General features: G+C 37.1%; 1 pseudogene; it reads left to right on the plus strand.

The window, feature by feature from the left end:
- The first annotated feature begins 1,280 nt into the window (after window positions 1–1,280).
- On the plus strand, window positions 1,281–17,941 carry LOC125823530 (uncharacterized; annotated as a pseudogene).
- The last annotated feature ends 218 nt before the right edge of the window (window positions 17,942–18,159 follow it).

The raw sequence follows: 18,159 nt of genomic DNA on the forward strand, positions 1-18,159 counted from the left end.
GGCCCGTATAACCATATCGAGGGGTTGGTACCTTGGTCCCTAGCTCGGGGGGTGGTAGGCCCGGGTAACCACATTGAGGGGTTTGTACCTCTTTCTCCTCTCCAAGGGGGTGGTAGGCCTTGGAAATACTATATTGATGGTCACTCACCACACATGTACTACGTCCCACTAAATATGATTTTTATGTAAGCGTCATTATATACATCATTTCATTTATGTGCTATCTATCGGGTATGATTATGCATTTTTCCTATGATGTCCATCTATTGTAGCATTGCATTGCATCCCACATACTTAGTACATTCAAACGTACTAACGCATACTCTATGCCTACATGATGTCACCATGTAGGGACCGGAGCACCGCTTGACCATCCTCCTCCGCGTGGCTAATACGATTTCCTATCAAGGTTATTGGTGAGTCCTCCATTCCGGGGACGTTGCTCATGATCTTTTGCTATGTATAAGACTTTTCTTTTTAGTTATGTTTTGACTATGAGGGTGAGCCCGGTAGTTTGTCTTGGCCCCCGCTAAGTACTCATGTTTAGAGGTGGTGTTGGACAAGTTGTGTATTATGCTTGAGCTTGACTCATCTATGGTATTTATGTACCATTTCTTCTTCTTTTTCTCTTGCTCCCTTAGTCCCGATTTCCCCCTTTGATTATGCTTATTGCTTATGGTCATTTTAATTGCTTCCGCGACCAAGGATGTGTAATGATACGCTATGAGGCTTGTTTGGGGTTCCTTCGGGTTCCCCATTCGCCGGTCACGTCTAGGCCCTAGGCTTGGGTCGTGACAACAAGACAGCTGTAAAGCTCCTTTGCTCCACTTTGAAACTAGACGGAAGTACTCTGCCAAGGACCAGGTCTCTGCATTTGTGAGCATCATCAAAACACTAAAATATAACATGGGATTACACTGGGTATGTTGTTGTTGTTAATGTTAGTGAATAATCAATACAAGACTTCATTTGTTCCATTAATGCATTTGGGACAGTGGAATAACCATTTAACAAAAACTAAATGGATGAAGATTCCTAAAGAAATGAGTTAACAAGGCTGAATTCAATTATCTGCTACGAAGTTTCAGAATTATACAAATGGTTTAGAGCAACAGACAACGAATGTGAACTTCTTTAATATGTTTCCCATGTTTCGTTGTCTTCGCCTAGAAGTTAATAATTCTAATAGTTGAAAGAAGTCAAATTATGCATTCATGTCTGCAGGTTTTTCTGTGAGGTTTTTACAATCTTTTTCTTCTTAACTTTCTCCAGTGGAAGAAAACTAGAAATGGCAAAAGATAAAGTTGGAAGCTTAGGTACTGAAGTTTTCCAGTCAAAGAAAAATGTCACCAAGAAAATGCAAAAGGTGAACAAAGAGCTGATTGTTGACAAAACATGTGTTCCTATTCCTGGATCACTATACTAGGTCGATGTTTTAAGACTACATATCCTCCAGAGCTCTCTTTTCTTTACCCCTTAGCTGAAGGAGAGAAACTACTTCCACACTCTGTGCGACCTGATTGGTTTGGAGGCAAGTATCGGTATTCAAGGTCTTCTGTAATAAAAAGGTAGATTGATAGGGTAGATAGAGTTGAGAAGTCCAAAGGGGAAATCTGGAAGTCAGCTGATATATATGATCACATTCAGTTGTCAAAAAATTATGTTCTCATGCATGAAAATCTTATGTATGCTGCCTTGTTCTATTGGTCAATCTCCACATACTCATTCCACTTCAGATTTGGTATGATGGGGCCAATAGTACTAGTTATTGTTGCCTTGACAGGACTTAGGCCACATGGGAAGGAAGTCAGTGACATGCTTGGTATGGCTGGATCGACCATAAATTTCTCAATGAGTAGAGGTAGAAATGGTTGTGACAGAGAAAGAACATTTATATTTTTTGTTTACGTGAATCAGCGAGCATCGGTTTTGTGACTCTTCTTTAAACATGATCAACTAATGCAAAAAACTGGCATTTGCTCTTGCTGCGGGTAGAAAGCTTGCTTTGGCACCCTTTCTCTTGTCTAATTCATATCATGGGTGCACTGAAATCATTATGGGCAGGTTTCTTTATGAAAGAGATCCATTCTGGATCTTGCAGTTCTGGCTACAGTTTTACTTTCCAGAATTCCAACCTGCGAGAAGGCGTGTTGAGACCTAAATTGTTCAAGGAATACGTTCTCTTCTTTCATAAATGCACATCTAGAACTGCCAGCCAATTCACCCTATTTTCTTCTAAGAAGTTTGGACCTGTGTGGGTTAAGAAGTCACTTGATCCTAATTTCTAAAAACTTAATAATCCAGAGCTACAAGACATTTGGGCCAGTTATCTCATTGCTCGAGACCTCCCTTACAGTATCCTTCTGGATGAATCTTCGAAGTGCAAATATGGGATAGACCATTATTCTCCAAATCTGTTTGCTCGACAGTTTGGTATGACTCAGGTTGTCCCCTTCTATCAATTTGTATTAACTTCCAATTAGAAGAAAAGATTTCCAGTCTGCAGATAACACCGAAGAAATTGATACAAGGTTTTGTCAATTCTAATGGAAGTTTTCATTTGTTCCATTTGATACTAATCCTAGCTCTACTAAGTTCTTTGGTTACTCGTGGTTCACTTATATCAACACTCGGGACAAGACTGCTAACCATGTTGATAAGAATCAGGTTACCAGAATAAACAAGAAAACAACACGGAAGCGATATTAGAAAGATTAAAGACATAAATTCAAAGATATGCAAAGTTCAAGAACAAAATCCCCAATTTCAAAATAAAGTACTAAGAACCCTAATTGATCTTAGTATTCAAAATTAGTGGATTAAGACTAATTATGATACTAATAGAGTCAAATCAAGAACTTAGATCAAAAGTGATCTAGACCCCTACTACAAATAAACTAGAGAAAATAATTAGTATAAGACTAATTACCTTATTTAATTTACGAATAAGAACCAAAGATATCAAGTTAAAGAATTAGTCTCACCTCTTAAGAATCTTTCTTATAAGGTTGTAAGATAAATTCCATGTAGCCACACACAACGGTGTAAAGAAGAGAAACTCTCAATCAATAATAATATTGTCTGTCAAAATAATAAAATCAAACCCCTATATATAGGGAAATCCTATCTCAAATAGGATGGGATTTAAATCCTACTTTTATGGGAACTTTAAACTAGGAAACTTTTAAACTAGGTAACTTTAATACTAGGAAAACTTTAAACTAGGAAACTTTAAAATAAAGGTTTTTAAACTAGGAAACTTTGACTAAACTTTGACTTTAACCATTCAGTTTTTTGGCTCCTTTGTTGGGCTTTGTTTGGCCCAATCTTCTTCCATATGGGCTTGGACTTGAACCATAAAATATGTGTAGCACCTACTCCATTCTTCTCCACAATTCTTGGACTTTTTCTTGGGCTTTTCTTCCATGATAAGCATCTTCTTGATTTCCCATTGAAGCCCAACAACCTTAGCTTGTAACTCCTTATCTTGAAACCTTGATCGCCTTCCTAGGGCTTCTATAGCCTCAGTCGTTCCCATGGAGCTATCATCCCCCACTTCTTGAAAAGAATTTTTCCTTAAATTAGACCCTACATCAAACAAGGACAAGTGAGCAACATTGACGGTAGCACTTACTTGATACTCACCAGGCAAATCCAATTTGTAAGCATTGTCTCCAATACGCTCGAGAGCTTTGAAGGGTCTATCGCCTCTAGGATGCAATTTAGACTTCCTTTTGGTGGGAAACTGTTCTTTACGTATGTGAATCCAAACTAAGTCCCCAGGCTCAAAAATGACTTGCTTTCACCCTTTGTTTCTTCTCAAGGTAACTTGTTTATTCCGTCTTTCAATGGCCAGTTTAGTTTGTTCATGTATCTTCCTCATCATCTCAGCTTTATTATTTACATCAAGACTAGCAATATCATTAGTAGGCAGTGGTACTAAATCAAGGGGAGTATGGGGGTTAAAACCATAAACAACTTCAAAAGGAGAAGACCCAGTCGAAGAATGAATAGCTCTCTATTATAAGCAAATTCCATCAAAAGAAAGTGAAATGACCCAAAAAGTTCTTAAAAATGTGCTTCGGAAGTTACCGGAAAGTTGTTTAGCTATATAAAAAAAAATCCATTTTGTTTTTTGAAAATCCGACTTCATATTCTTGTTTAGGGGGTCAAATTGAGTGGGTATTGGGTCTAACCCAAATTTTAGAGCAACCGTATCAAAATCCGAAATTTCCAAGTGAAGCCTTTTCGAGGGTCTACTTTGGAGGGTCATATCTCCTAGCACACAAATAATTGGGTGGCCCATAACATATCCATAGAAAGCCCTTTGAGTTAGATACCTAACGCACTTCGTTTCACCTCATTCGGAGTTCGGACGAAGAAGTTATGCCCATTTTCGTAAAATCTGTCCTGCAGAAAATGCAATTTCCAGTGAGCGTTTTTACTGTTCACCCGCCTCATTTGTTTTTCTAAGTGTTGGACCATTTTTCCAAAGGTCATATGTTATTTCCTATATACCATTAGTTCAATTCCCATCTCTAAAACATTTCCCAAAACACCTCTCCCATACTTAGACACATTTTCTCTCAAGTTCTCTCAAGAACCCTAATCCAAAACCTTCCTCAAGATTGAAGAGACTCTTGCTCCAAGTTCCAAGCTTCCATTGAAGACACTTTCAAGACCTTCATAAGAACTCAAGGTATGTGGTGTTGAACTCATGGGTCCTTCCACCCATAGTGCCTAGACTCTATTCTACTCACTAATTCATGGTTTAAGTTAAGATTCATAAATTAGTCTTATTCCTTGTAATAATTTCCTGCACATTGAATTTTAAACATGAAAAGTGATTGTTTTGAGCATGTTGTGACTCTAGAACTTGAATCTAAATTTGGAATGGATGTGGAGATTTTTATGTGGTATTGTGGGTGTTAAAAGGTGTTGTTCTAGGTTGTTCACTAGTTTGGCTGCATAATTACTACCCTATTTTCCATGCTCTTTGATTCCATTACATGCCTTCAAGGTGTTTGACAAAATGTCCAACTATGGAGAATTGATGAATCGATGTTTTAAAGCTTGAGTTATGAGATGTATGGCAATCCAGAGATGTGTTGATGACAAACTAAGCTTGTGTATATGTTCATTCCATACGTGAGATTGCATTAGAGCCTAATGGGAATTTCCTATATAAAGTGTTGCATGACCATGCCCGGTCCGGGGGAAAAGAACCGGACAACCATGTGAGAGGTTTATATCTCACCACCTAGGATGCTTGGGGTGTGACCAACATCAACCATATGAGAGGTTTATATCTCGCCACCTAGGATGCTTGGGGTGTGACCAACATCAACCATGTGAGGGGTTTATACCTTGCCACCAGGGTGTCCGGGTGTGAACGGCATCCCCCATCCTAAGTTGGGGTTATAGATTGGTTGGATCATGCATACACATATGATATCTACTACTAGTATAGATTTACTTAAACATGTTTTGACTTCACTTTGATCATGCATCCTCATATTGTTATTCATAATGCCTATGAAACTATTTCTTGTATTTCGATTGTGTTCTAGTCTATTGTTGTGTTGCACCCCGCATACTTAGTACATTCCAAGTACTAACGCATATTTTGCCTACATGATGTCACCATGTAAGGACCGGAGCTACTCTTGATCCTTCTCTCCATTCACGTGGCTAGTATGGTGCTTATCCGAGTTTGTTAGTGAGTCCTCAATGATTCGAGGGCTATGTTATGTTTCCTACTCCTATGTTTTGAGACTTTAGCTTGCAATTGTATTTTGACTATGAGGGGAGTCGGTAGTATGTCATGGCCCCCGTCCTATCTATGTATGTAGAGGTGTGCGTTGGACAAGTATTTTGTAAATGAGCTTGACTCTTGTTCTATGATGTCTTTTTGAAATGGTTTGCCCTTAGTCCCTATTTCCCGTTAATTAATGTTGATTGTACTTCCGCGACCGATGAAGTGTGATGACAAGTTTGAGAGGCTTGTTTGGGGTTCCTTCGGGTTCCTCATTGGCCATGTCACGTCTAGGCCCTAGGCTTGGGTCGTGACAAGCTTGGTATCAGAGCACTAGGTTGTTAAATCCTCGAAGTCCAACACACCGCATTGAGTAGAGTCCTAATCATGGTTGTGAAGCGCGTCACGACTATGAATGGGAGGCTACACAACGTTTTAGGAAAGGTTTCCCTTCTTCATGTTCTATATCGTGCTTAAAGTGCGATAAGGTGATTCCTCCCTAACGCTTGTTCTTTGGATTGCTAGATCATCATGCCAAACATGAGGGGAAGGCGGGCCCGATCACCGAAAGAGCCACCCACCAATGGTGAGCTCCGTGATGCACTTACCATGCTTGCACAAGTGGTAGCTAACCAAGTGCAACAAGGAGCCCAAGCTCCTCGAACTACCACCCCGAGGGAAAGGGTGAGAGATTTCATGAGGATGAACCCTCCGGTCTTCCATGGTTCAAAGGTGGATGAGGACCCGCAAGAGTTCATCGATGAGGTATGCAAAATCTTGACCATTATGGATGTTGGTGCTTGTGAGAAGGCGGAATTGGCGGCCTACCAACTCAAGGGGGTTGCTCAAATTTGGTTTGATCAATGGAAATGTGAGAAAGGTAATGGCTATGTGGTGTTGTGGGAGGAGTTTAAACTTGCTTTCCTTAATAGGTTCTTCCCTCTTGAGCTTAGGGAGGCAAAGTTGGTGGAGTTCATGAACATGAAGCAAGGAGCTATGAGTGTGAGGGAGTATGCCCTCAAATTTGTCCAACTCTCCAAGTATGCACCTCACTTGGTGGCCGACTCTAGGTCGAGGATGAACAAATTTGTGATGGGTGTATCCGACTTGGTTAGTGAGGAGTGTCGGTCCGCTATGCTCATTGGAGATATAGATTTGTCTCGGTTGATGACTTATGTCGAGCAAATGGAGGAGGAGAAATTGAGGAAGAGAAGGGGGCACGAGGCCAAGAGGGCCCGATTGGAGAATAGGTTCCCTAAGGGTGCTAGATTTCATCAAGGCCGAGGAAACCCTCATGTCAACCGGTAGTATGTCATGGCCCCCGTCCTATCTATGTATGCAGAGGTGTGCGTTGGACAAGTATTTTGTAAATGAGCTTGACTCTTGTTCTATGATGTCTTTTTGAAATGGTTTGCCCTTAGTCCCTATTTCCCGTTAATTAATGTTGATTGTACTTCCGCGACCGATGAAGTGTGATGACAAGTTTGAGAGGCTTGTTTGGGTTCCTTCGAGTTCCTCATTCGTCATGTCACGTCTAGGCCCTAGGCTTGGGTCGTGATAGAAAGTGATCCTCCCAAGAAGTTAATTTACCTTTTAAAACAACCCTCAACATGTTCCCTAAAGTTCTATTCATTGCCTCAGTTTGCCCATCGGTTTGGGGGTGAGAAGAATTAGAAAATAACAATTTGGTCCCTAACCTTCCCCAAAGAATATGCCAAAAGTGACTTAAAAACTTAACATCCCTATCACTAACAATAGTTCTAGGTATGCCATGTAATTTCACCACCTCCCTAATAAACAAATCAGCCACATGATAAGCATCATTAGTTTTCAAACATGGAATGAAACGAGCCATCATGGAGAATCTATCCACCACAACAAAGACACTATCCTTGCCATTTTTCATTTTTGGTAAACCTAAGACAAAATCCATAGAGATATCTATCCAAGGAGAAATTGGAACAGGCAATGGAGTATACAACCCATGTGGTAAAACCCTAGATTTAGCATGTCTACATTCTAAACATTATGCACAAAATTTTTCAACATCCTTGCACATGCCTGTCCAAAAGAAATTTTCAGCAAGTATATCTAAGGTTTTTGGCACTCCAAAGTGACCCGTAAGTCCCCCACAATGTGCCTCTCTTACAAAAACATCACACAATGAACATATAGGCACACAAAACTTATTTTCCTTGAAAAGGAACCCATCACGTAAAGTGAATTTCTCAAAGGGTCCCTTCAAACATGCATCATAAGCAACCCCAAAGAATCCTTAGCATACAGAGTTTTAATTTGATCAAATCCCATCAGCTTAGAAGTAAGAGTAGAAACAAGCACGTATCTTTGGGACAATGCATCAACCACAACGTTCTCCTTACCTTGTTTGTATGAAATCACATAAGGAATGTCTCAATGAACTCCACCCACTTGGGATATCATTTACTTTACTTAGCTTGTCTTTTCAAGTACCTCAATGACTCATGGTCAATCTTTATCACAAACTCACGCGGCCATAAGTAATATTGCCAAGTAGCCAAAGCCCTTACCAAGGCATACAATTCACGATCATAAGTAGAATAATTCAAAGTAGCTCCACTCAATTTCTCACTAAAATATGCAATAGGCTTAGAATCTTGCATTAGAACAACCCTTATGCCCTTTCCACTAGCATTACATTCAACTTCAAAAGATTTAGAAAAATCAGGCAATTGTAACAAAGGAGCAGAACACAACTTATCTTTCAAGACATTAAATGCATGCTCTTGTTCTTTTCCCCAATTAAATACCTCATCCTTTTTAATGACTTCTGTTATTGGTGCAACAATTGCACTAATAATCCTTCACAAATCTCCTATAAAAACTAGCAAGTCCATGAAAACTCCTCACTTCATTTACACTCTTAGGAATATGCCATTCTTTTATTGCTTTAATTTTATCTTCGCCAAATTCAACACCATTCTAGCTAACAACAAAACCAAGAAAGACTACTTTATCAACACAAAACGTGCACTTGGCTAGTTTAGCATACAATTGTTGCTCCCTAAGCACATCAAAAACTAACCACACGTTTTCCACATGTTCTTCAAGAGATGTAGCAAAGATCAGAATATCATTAAAATATCCCATCACAAACTTGCCATGAAAATCTTTAAAGATATGGTTCATTAGCCTCATGAAATTACAAGATGCATTAGTTAAGCCAAACGGCATGACCAACCACTCATACAATCCATACTTAGTTTTGAGAGTTGTTTTCCACTCATCTCCGGGATTCATTCAAAATTTGTGGTATCCACCTTTTAAGTCAACTTTTGAAAATATTTTAGAGCCATACAATTGGTCAAGCATATCATCTAGGCGGGGGATAGGATGTCGATACTTTACCGTTATTTTGTTGATGGCACGACAATCCTCATACATCCTCCAAGTTCCATCTTTTTTTGGTACCAAGAGCACATGCACAGAATATGGACTCATGTTTTCTCTCACAAACCCCTTTTCAAGCAATTCCTCTACTTGCCTTAGTAGTTCTCTTGTTTCATCTAGATAGCTTCTATAAGCAGGCCTATTCGAAAGTTGAGATCCAGGAACAAAGTCAATTTGATGTTCTATTCCTCTCAAAGGAGGTAATCCCTTAGGGATATCTAGAGGAAATACATCATCAAAATCCTGCAAAAGAGTTGATACAACACTAGGCAAAAAAAGAGTTGAATTGTTAGTGTTAATCATAACTTCCCTATAAGTGAGAAGAATAATGGGCAGCCCATCTTTTTTTGCAAGTAAACACTCTTTGGCTTTTGCAAGCTCACAATTTTTCACCCTTAGCCTCTTTCATCTCACAAATTCTCTCTTTTCTATCACTCATTCCCAACTTTTCTTTTTCCTCATTGTTGCTCTCCCTCTTATCACGCCTCACTTGAATTTTTCCTCTCTCTCAAGTTTTTGACTCTTTTTTTTATCCTTCCCCATGTTTTTCCATTGTTTCTTTTAGTCGTTGTTGGTCTTCATACCCTTGAGAAGGAGTTAATGGTGCAAGAATATAATTTTTGTCCTTATGTTCAAGAGAGTACTTATTCCTCCTCCCATCATGGGAAGCATATCTGTCATATTACAAGGGTCGGCCCAACAAAATATGACAAAGTTACATTGGCTCAACATCACAAAGAACTTCATCAAAATACTCTCCAATAGAAAAGGATACCATGCATTGTTTACTCAGCTTAAGCTCCTCACATTCATTCAACCATTGAAACTTGTAATTGGCCTTACGTTTCATGCATGAAATACCCAATTTCTCCACCGCATATGTACTCACCACATTAGCACAACTACCATTATCAATGATCATAGAGCAAATTCTACCCTTTATCCCATATCGTGTATGAAAAATATTCTCTCTTTGTGCCTCATCAAGCTCTCCCATATTAATATTCATAAGACGCCTAACTACCCCAAAAATTGTCCGTCATTATGAGGAGCTACATCTCTCTCATCCTCACCCCTAACACCCTCTTTTTCTTTTTCCCCTCACCTTTTTCACTCTCATATTCCCCATTATTGTTAATTAAAACAACTATTCTATTTGGACATTCAAACGCCTTATGTCCACTCCCTTGACACTTGTGACATTGTATAGCATTAGAAGGGGTAGAAGGGGTAGAAGGAGTAGAATTTTTTGTGTTAAAAGTCTTACCTCCATCTTTGGCCTCCCATTTACCTTTCTCCCTGTCATCTTGTGATTTAGGCATAGATTTCTCCTCATGTGTTGGCCATGGCTTGCTTGTAGTTATAGTAGATCGATTCTTCCATGAACTAGCTTGTTGCTTCCTTTTATTTTGTTTTTCTACTTTTACAGCCAACTCAACCAATTCATCTGAATTCACAAATTGTTGCAATTATACTACATCAACTATTTTTCCATTTAAACCATTGAGAAATCTTTCCATAGTGGCCTCCTCGTCCTCATTACAATTAGCTTGGATAATAGCCATATTCATAGCCTTGAAATAATCATCCACAAACATAGAACCTTGCTTCAGAGTTTGAAGGCGTTTTTGCAGATCTCTTTTGAAGTGTGATGGGACAAAATAGTTTCTTGTAACCCTCTTCATCTCATCCCATGTAGAAACGAGTAGTTCTCCATTATCTATTTTGTCTCTGCAAAATTTATTCCACCAACTAGCAACATAGTCAGAAAATTCAACCACAGCAACTTTAACCTTCTTACCTTCAGAGTAGTTATGACAATTAAAGATGGCCTCTACTTTCCTCTCCCAATCAAGGTACAAGTCTCGATCTCTTGTCCCATTGAAAGTAGGAATCTTCATATTCATGCTACTAAGATTGTCATCCTCAACCCTAACTCGTGAGGCCCTCCTTTCGTTTCTCTATTGGTAAGCTTCTTCAAATTCATCTTCAAAATCACCAAATTAATCCTCAGTTTGCTGGACTTGAGGAGCTCGGAAAGCTTGTCTCCTAACTTGAGGGATCGGCTTTTGATGGATTCTCCTCACATCGGTCATGTTCACTAGATTATATGGATTTTATGCAATCTCTAACGCATCAAGTCGGGCAGTAATCATTTTGAGTGCCTTCATTAATTTGTCGTTTTGAGTCCCAGTTTCATCATCATTTCCTGTAAGAGACATCTCAAAAAAATACATAAATTAAAAGAAAAAAATTTCTCTCAATTTGGCTTTTCTTTTCTCTCTATTGATCTCACCCTCTCTTGCCTTTTTCCACTCAAATTACAACATTTGGCTGGTTCCTTTAGAATTTATATATAAACCCTACTAGTAACAATCCTTTTAAAAGTAAGATGTAGAAAAAAAATTATCAATTTCCAGATAAATTGGGATTGATGAGACAAGAAAAATACCACTTTGTGAAACAAAAGGAAAAAAAAAGAAATTCAAATTTCCCCTCTTCTTGATTTTCCTTTTTGAAGAAAAAAATCAAGAATCAAAACATATATGGAGTTTCTTGAAATAAGTGACTGTATTTTCTTCCTTTTTTTGTAATTTTCATTTTTTTTGTAATTTTTTTTTTTTTTGCTTAACTTTTAAGCAACTAGAATTTATTTTTTTATTCGCTAAACTTTTAAGAAACTAGAAATTTTATTTTTTTTAAACTCCCAAGATTATCAAGAACGGAACCTTGATAGAACCTCTCTAATACCACTTTATAAGAATTGGGTTACCAGAATAAACAAGAAAATAATGTGGAACCGAAATTATAAACATTAAAGACAGAAATTGAAAGATATGCAAAAATCAAGAATAAAATCTCAATTTCAAAATAAAATACTAAGAACCCTAATTGATCTTAGTATTCAAAATTTGCAGATTAAGACTAATTATGATACTAATAGAGTCAATTCAAGAACTTAGATCAAAAGTGATCTAGACCCCCTATTATAAAGTAACTAGAGATAATAATTAGTATAAGACTAATTACCTTCTTTAATTTACGAACAAGAACTAAAGATATCAAGTTAAAGAATTAATCCCACCTTTTAAGAATCGTTCTTAGAAGGTTGTAAGATAAATTTTAGGTAGCCACACACAAAGGTGTAAAGAAGAGAAACTCTCAATTAATAATAATGTTGTCTGTCAAAATAATAAAATCAAACCCTTATATATAGGAAAAACCTATCCTATATAGAATGAGATTTAAATCCTACTTTTATGGAAACTTTAAAACTAGGAAAACTTTTAAACAATGAAACTTTTAAACTAGGAAACTTTAAACTAGGAAAACTTTAAACTAGGAAACTTTAAAATAAAGGTTTTTAAACTTGGAAATTTTGACTTTAACGATTCAACTTTTTGGGCTCCTTTGTTGGACTTTGTGTGGCCCAATCTTCTTCCATTTGGGCTTGGACTTGAATCATAAAATATGTGTAGCACCTACTCCATTCTTCTCCACAATTTTTGGACTCAATCTTGGGCTTTTCTTCAATGATAAGCATCTTCTTGATTTTCCATTGAAGCCCAACGACCTTAGCTTGTAACTCCTTATCTTGAGACCTTGATGTTCTTTCTAGGGCTTTTATAGCCTCAGTTGTGTCCATGGAGCAATCACATGTCCTCAAGAAGATCTCACTGCATCTCATGCCTCTCTGTTCATCAGATAGGCAAGAAGTTGTTGCTCTCAAATCCAATGGTATGAAAGGAAATTTGGCCAGATTATGAAGGTATGATATCCTTCTTGATGGAACAATTAATAAGAGTTCGATTCTGCTGGTGTATAGAGCCGTCAAATGGGTTTGACTTGTGGGTGAGTTTTTGCATATTGGTTAGATTTAGTGATAGCTTTCTATGTTCTCTCATCCTTGTCATTTTCTAAGTTTGTTTGATGTTTCTGATTTTGATATCTTGTATTGCCTCCTTCATTGAGTGATCGCTTGCATAAACCTCTTCATGTAAATTTGTTGGCTAGTAAGAGTATATAAATATTTTTTGCTATGCACTAACTTTATATCTTTTGAATGGCATACCTTAGTATAGCCAAGTTAGTCCAAACATGGAAAGTGAAACTAGAAGTGTACTTCTACTGATAGTTTCTGGTTGCACAGGTTGATGGATCATGTATGTCTCAAAATAGCACTAATTTTGATGAACCACTGGCATGGGAAAAAAAATACTTCTTATAGCCCGAAGAGGATGTTTATGCACAGTTATTGTACATAAGTTTTATAGGAGTGTTCGATTAATGAACATTTATTTTGAGCCGAGGGTCTAGTTATGTTGTTGTTTTCATATTTGGCTAGTGCAAGGAAAAAATTATCCGAATTAATTAAGGAAGGTCTTTTTACATTAAGACAAATTACTGTAAAGAGGTTTCTAAAATATATGGTTTTTTCTAACCTAAGTAGGATTCTTTAAATGATTTGTAGTATATTTTATATGTTTATAATAACTATATTGTCATCTGATTTAATTAATTTTTAAATAGCTAGAGTGCATTCTTCTGAAGAAATTTTGACATGTGATAAATTAAAAAGCCCGGTAAAAGGAAAATTAAATCTCGTCTTCAGCTCACCGAGGACTTAACCCTTGATAAGATGGCATGGAGGTCGAGAATTAAGGTAGAAAGTTAGTAGGTGAACGTACCCTTTCTCAGAGTATTAATATCATTCTTAATGTTTTCCTATAATTAAAGACTTCTATCACTACCGGTTGTTTTGTTACCCTCGGTATATTATTATCTTCTTCTTGTTTTGCTTGTTGCTACTACCTTTTTCTTTCACTTGTCATTCAGCCACGAACTATCAGAAACAGCCTCTACCTTTTCAAAGATAGACCTCCTAATACCCTACCAATGGGATTACACTAGGTTGTTTGTTGTTGTTCATCGACAACTCCTTGCTTGTTAATAAATTTTGTTTAGAAACTGAAACTATTATATTTTCTAATCGAGTACCTGAACATCGAATAAAATGTTCATATTGCACATTTGAACGTGTGTTCACAAGAGTAGATGGAGAATTTATCCCTGCCTTCATATTGTGGGACAGACTCGAAGGAAAGGAATTCCAGATGCTTTGAGAATGTTGAGAATGGAGCGCAGAAGATCAAATACAGCAGATCAACTCAAATGACATTGTTTTTATTATTGGTGTTTTGAATTCAACATAGACATAGGACAGTAAAACTTGAGAGTACGTTTAAAAATATGGTTTCAGTACAACCCATGTACGGTTTTGTTCATTTGGTATACAATTACCAGTTTCAAAAAAAAGTCCAATCTATTTTCAACTAATAGCTTTCAGTTGTATGAATATTTTTCTTTCTTTTTGTCCTATCTATGTGGAAGTCTTTTGAGGCCACTTCCTTCCTTGTGATTTTGGTCTACCCCATCCCCTTTTAACACCTTCACTCACCATAGTTTCACTCCTACCGATCGATCCAATATCATTGTTATTAGAAAACTAAAAGGGGTTGAATATTAATGAAAGAAAATTCATTATCTGCAAACCATCATTAACCTTATATTTACTCAAATAAATCTTCAGATATAAATGAGGAACCCAAAAAAAGAAGGAAATCCTAAAAAGGAAGGGGATCATGTACAAAATACATTAGATGTTTTAATCATGGTTTTTTTCCATCTCAAAATAAGGTAAGGAAAAAAACCATGATTAAAACATCTAAATGTTATATTTGAGTAAATACAAGGTTAATGGTGGTTTGCAGATAATGAATTTTCTTCATTAATATTCAACCCATTTTAGTTTTTTAATAACAATGATATTGGATCGGTCGGTAGGAGGAAACTATGGTGAGTGAAGGTGTTAAAAGGGAATGGGGTAGACCAAAATCACAAGGAAGGAAGTGGCCTCAAAAGACTTCCAATTGTCTGGTATCAATACAGACTTAGCTAAAGATAGGACAAAAAGGAAAAAAAGATTCATACATCTGATAGCTATTAGTTGAAAATAGGTTTTAGACTCATATGGAACTTTTTTTTAAAAAAAACTGATAACTGTATACCAAATGAACAAAACCATAAATGGGTTGTACTGAAACCATATTTTTAAAAGTACTCTCAAGTTCTATTGTCATATGTCTATGTTGAATTCAAATCACTAATAATAGAAACAATGTCATTTGAGTTGATCTGATTACAGCAAAAACACTATAGCAAGGTGAAGTTCAGTTTGATCTTTTGCGCTCCATTCTCAACATTCTTAAAGCATTTGAAATTCCTTTCGTTCTAGACTATCCCAAAATATCAAGGCAGGGACAAATTCTCCATCTACTCTTGTCCTCAGCATGCAACCATGTTTCCTCCCGACTAACTAGAGACTTTGTACCTTACCAGGCATAGTCTAGGATATGCCTTTGAGGTTTAAGATAATTCTCCATAGTTATGTTGTTATCTTCCAGTGAAGGAAAAAATGGTTAATTGTCTCTAAATTTTCTCCACATAAAAATCACCTTTAATACAATAGGAGCCCTCTTCTCATCATGTTGTATTTTAAGGAATGCTTCTTTGGCTAATAGCCATACAAAAACAAGTTATTTTGTGTGGTACTTTAGTTTTCTAGATTTGTTTCAATGGATAATTAGCTATCCGTTGATTAGGCAGATTAATCATTTGGTAAGTTGTATTAACCTTGAATAATCCTTTGTTGTTGCCTAACCACCAAAAACATCTTCCCCTATTTCTAGCCCACTAAACTTCTCAAGTGTGCTAAAGATATCACCACTTTTTGTACTTCCGAGTCATTGACTTGTCTTCTGAAAATGATGTTCCAACCTTGAATGTACACATTTCAAGATGCATTTTGGACAGTGGAGTAGCCTTTTAACAAATACTAAATGGATGGAGATTCATAAAGAAATGAGGTAACAGGGCTAAATTCATTTATCTGCTACTAAGATTCAGGATTATACAAATGGTTTAGAGCTACAGCCAATAACAAGGGAACTTGTTTGAAAGCATACAATATAGTAGATTGCATAATGTGAGAATAAATTATGAGGTATTGAAATTTGTGAGTAGATGATTGAATTCAGTCTTGGTTAAACAGCTTTCAGTATATGTTTCCTTGCTTTCACCTAGAATATAGTGATTTTAATAGTTTAAAGAAGTCAAATAATGTGTTCAAATCTGCAGGTTTTTCCCTGAGGTGTTTACTATCTGCTAGAACATTTGGCCAGAATATGAATAGGGGATATGAATGTATGATATCCTTCTTGATGGAACAAATTATAAGATTTCTATTTTGCTGGTATATCCCTAGATAGATCTGTCAAAATGGGTTTGTCTCATTGGTGACTTTTGCATGTACCATTGCATTGGATTTTGTGATAGCTTTCCATGTTCTCTCTGATTCTCTCATATACCTTTGCATTGGATTTTGTGATGGCTTTCAATGTTCTCTCTGATACTTGTCCTTTCTGTCTAATTTTTGTTTCTGATTTCGATGTCTTGTATTGCCTCCTTATTCATGCCTTAATTGCTTTCAAGGGAAAGCATTTTGTCGCAATCTTAGGCACGGCAAGATAAGCCCATACAACAAATGAACTCGCATGAGGTAGGTGAAAAGATATGTATGAGAACATTATGCATGTTAAAAATTTCCATCCCTCAAACAAGCCTCTGAGATTATAACAAGATCGATTAGCCTGATTCCTTCACTTCACCATTGCTTGACTTTTTCAGAATGGGAAGACTTACTCAAGGAAAATGCTGCCAAAAGGTACAACTTCTACCAATCCTTCCACATCAGCATTTCCTACAAGTTCTACTCCTGCTAATGAAGACAGGACTAGAGCAGACAAACAGGTTGCTTCTGATGATACACCAATCTCCATTTTTGTCAAAGTATGTTCTCCCTTATTACTCGTATCATTATGTTTTATCACCCCATCACTCCGAGAGCTTTAATTTTTCTTTCAAGATGGTGTGGAAGGCACAGTTTCCCCATCATTAGCTAATACTAGAAGCAAGATATCTGACGTTATTGAAACACCTGACTGCCCTATGAAATTTGAAAATCTTGAATACTTCTTTGCTCGAGTTAGGGGAAAAATTAAACGAGCTCAATCTCTTGATTTTTCTACTGATCAATCTTCTCCCATAGATGACAAGATATCCGCCACGCAGAAGTCTACACCATTGGTGGAGATGCTTTCCACAGCGAAAGGTGATATTACGAGATTACTAAATATGTCTTCTCAATACATGTTTCTACCAAAAAATTGTTCAACATTAAGTGCAGCACTATTAGTATATGTTGCAGCACCGGATTTATCAGCTGAGAGAGTGCTTTCCTTGGAAAAACTCAAATAGAACCTTCCTCACTTCTCCTTGACATTGCGTAGAGCTAAGAAGGACAAAGTGGAGTATTATAAGAAGGCTGCCAAGAAATCGCTCCTCATCGACGAGCTCATAAAAAATCAGGAACTCTATACTGACCTCAAAGACTGCAGTGATAAACTTGAAATCCAAATCAGCAAGCTGGAGGCAAGAGTGAAGGATGCAAAAACAAAAATAGAAGCAATCCAGGAGCAAAAACTGACTTTGGCGAGGATGTGCTTTCAGAAGTCTAGTGCTCTTGATGAACTGGAAGCTGAGTTTCATTCCCTGAAGGAGATGAAGGAGCTAGCTGATTTGGATGTTGCTCGAGTGGAAGAAAGCTTGATAGACTTCAAGAGTAAGATAATTGAGTGATTGCTTGCATAAATCATTCTTCATGTGAATTTTTTGGGTAGTAAGAGCATGTAAATATTACATGCCAAGTTAGTCCAAACATGTAGTATGGAAGCAGAAGTGTACAAGTTATGGTTTCTTGTGAACTATTGGATATTCTGAACATAGTTTTTGCAACTTTGTTGTTGTTGTTCCTTTCTTTCAGAATGCTATGTAATGTTTTCCCTAATTTTGTCATG

The sequence above is a fragment of the Solanum verrucosum genome, unplaced genomic scaffold (genome assembly GCF_900185275.1).
Source record: "Solanum verrucosum unplaced genomic scaffold, falcon-dt-bn FXZP01000012.1, whole genome shotgun sequence".
In the NCBI taxonomy this organism is placed as follows: Eukaryota; Viridiplantae; Streptophyta; class Magnoliopsida; order Solanales; family Solanaceae; genus Solanum; species Solanum verrucosum.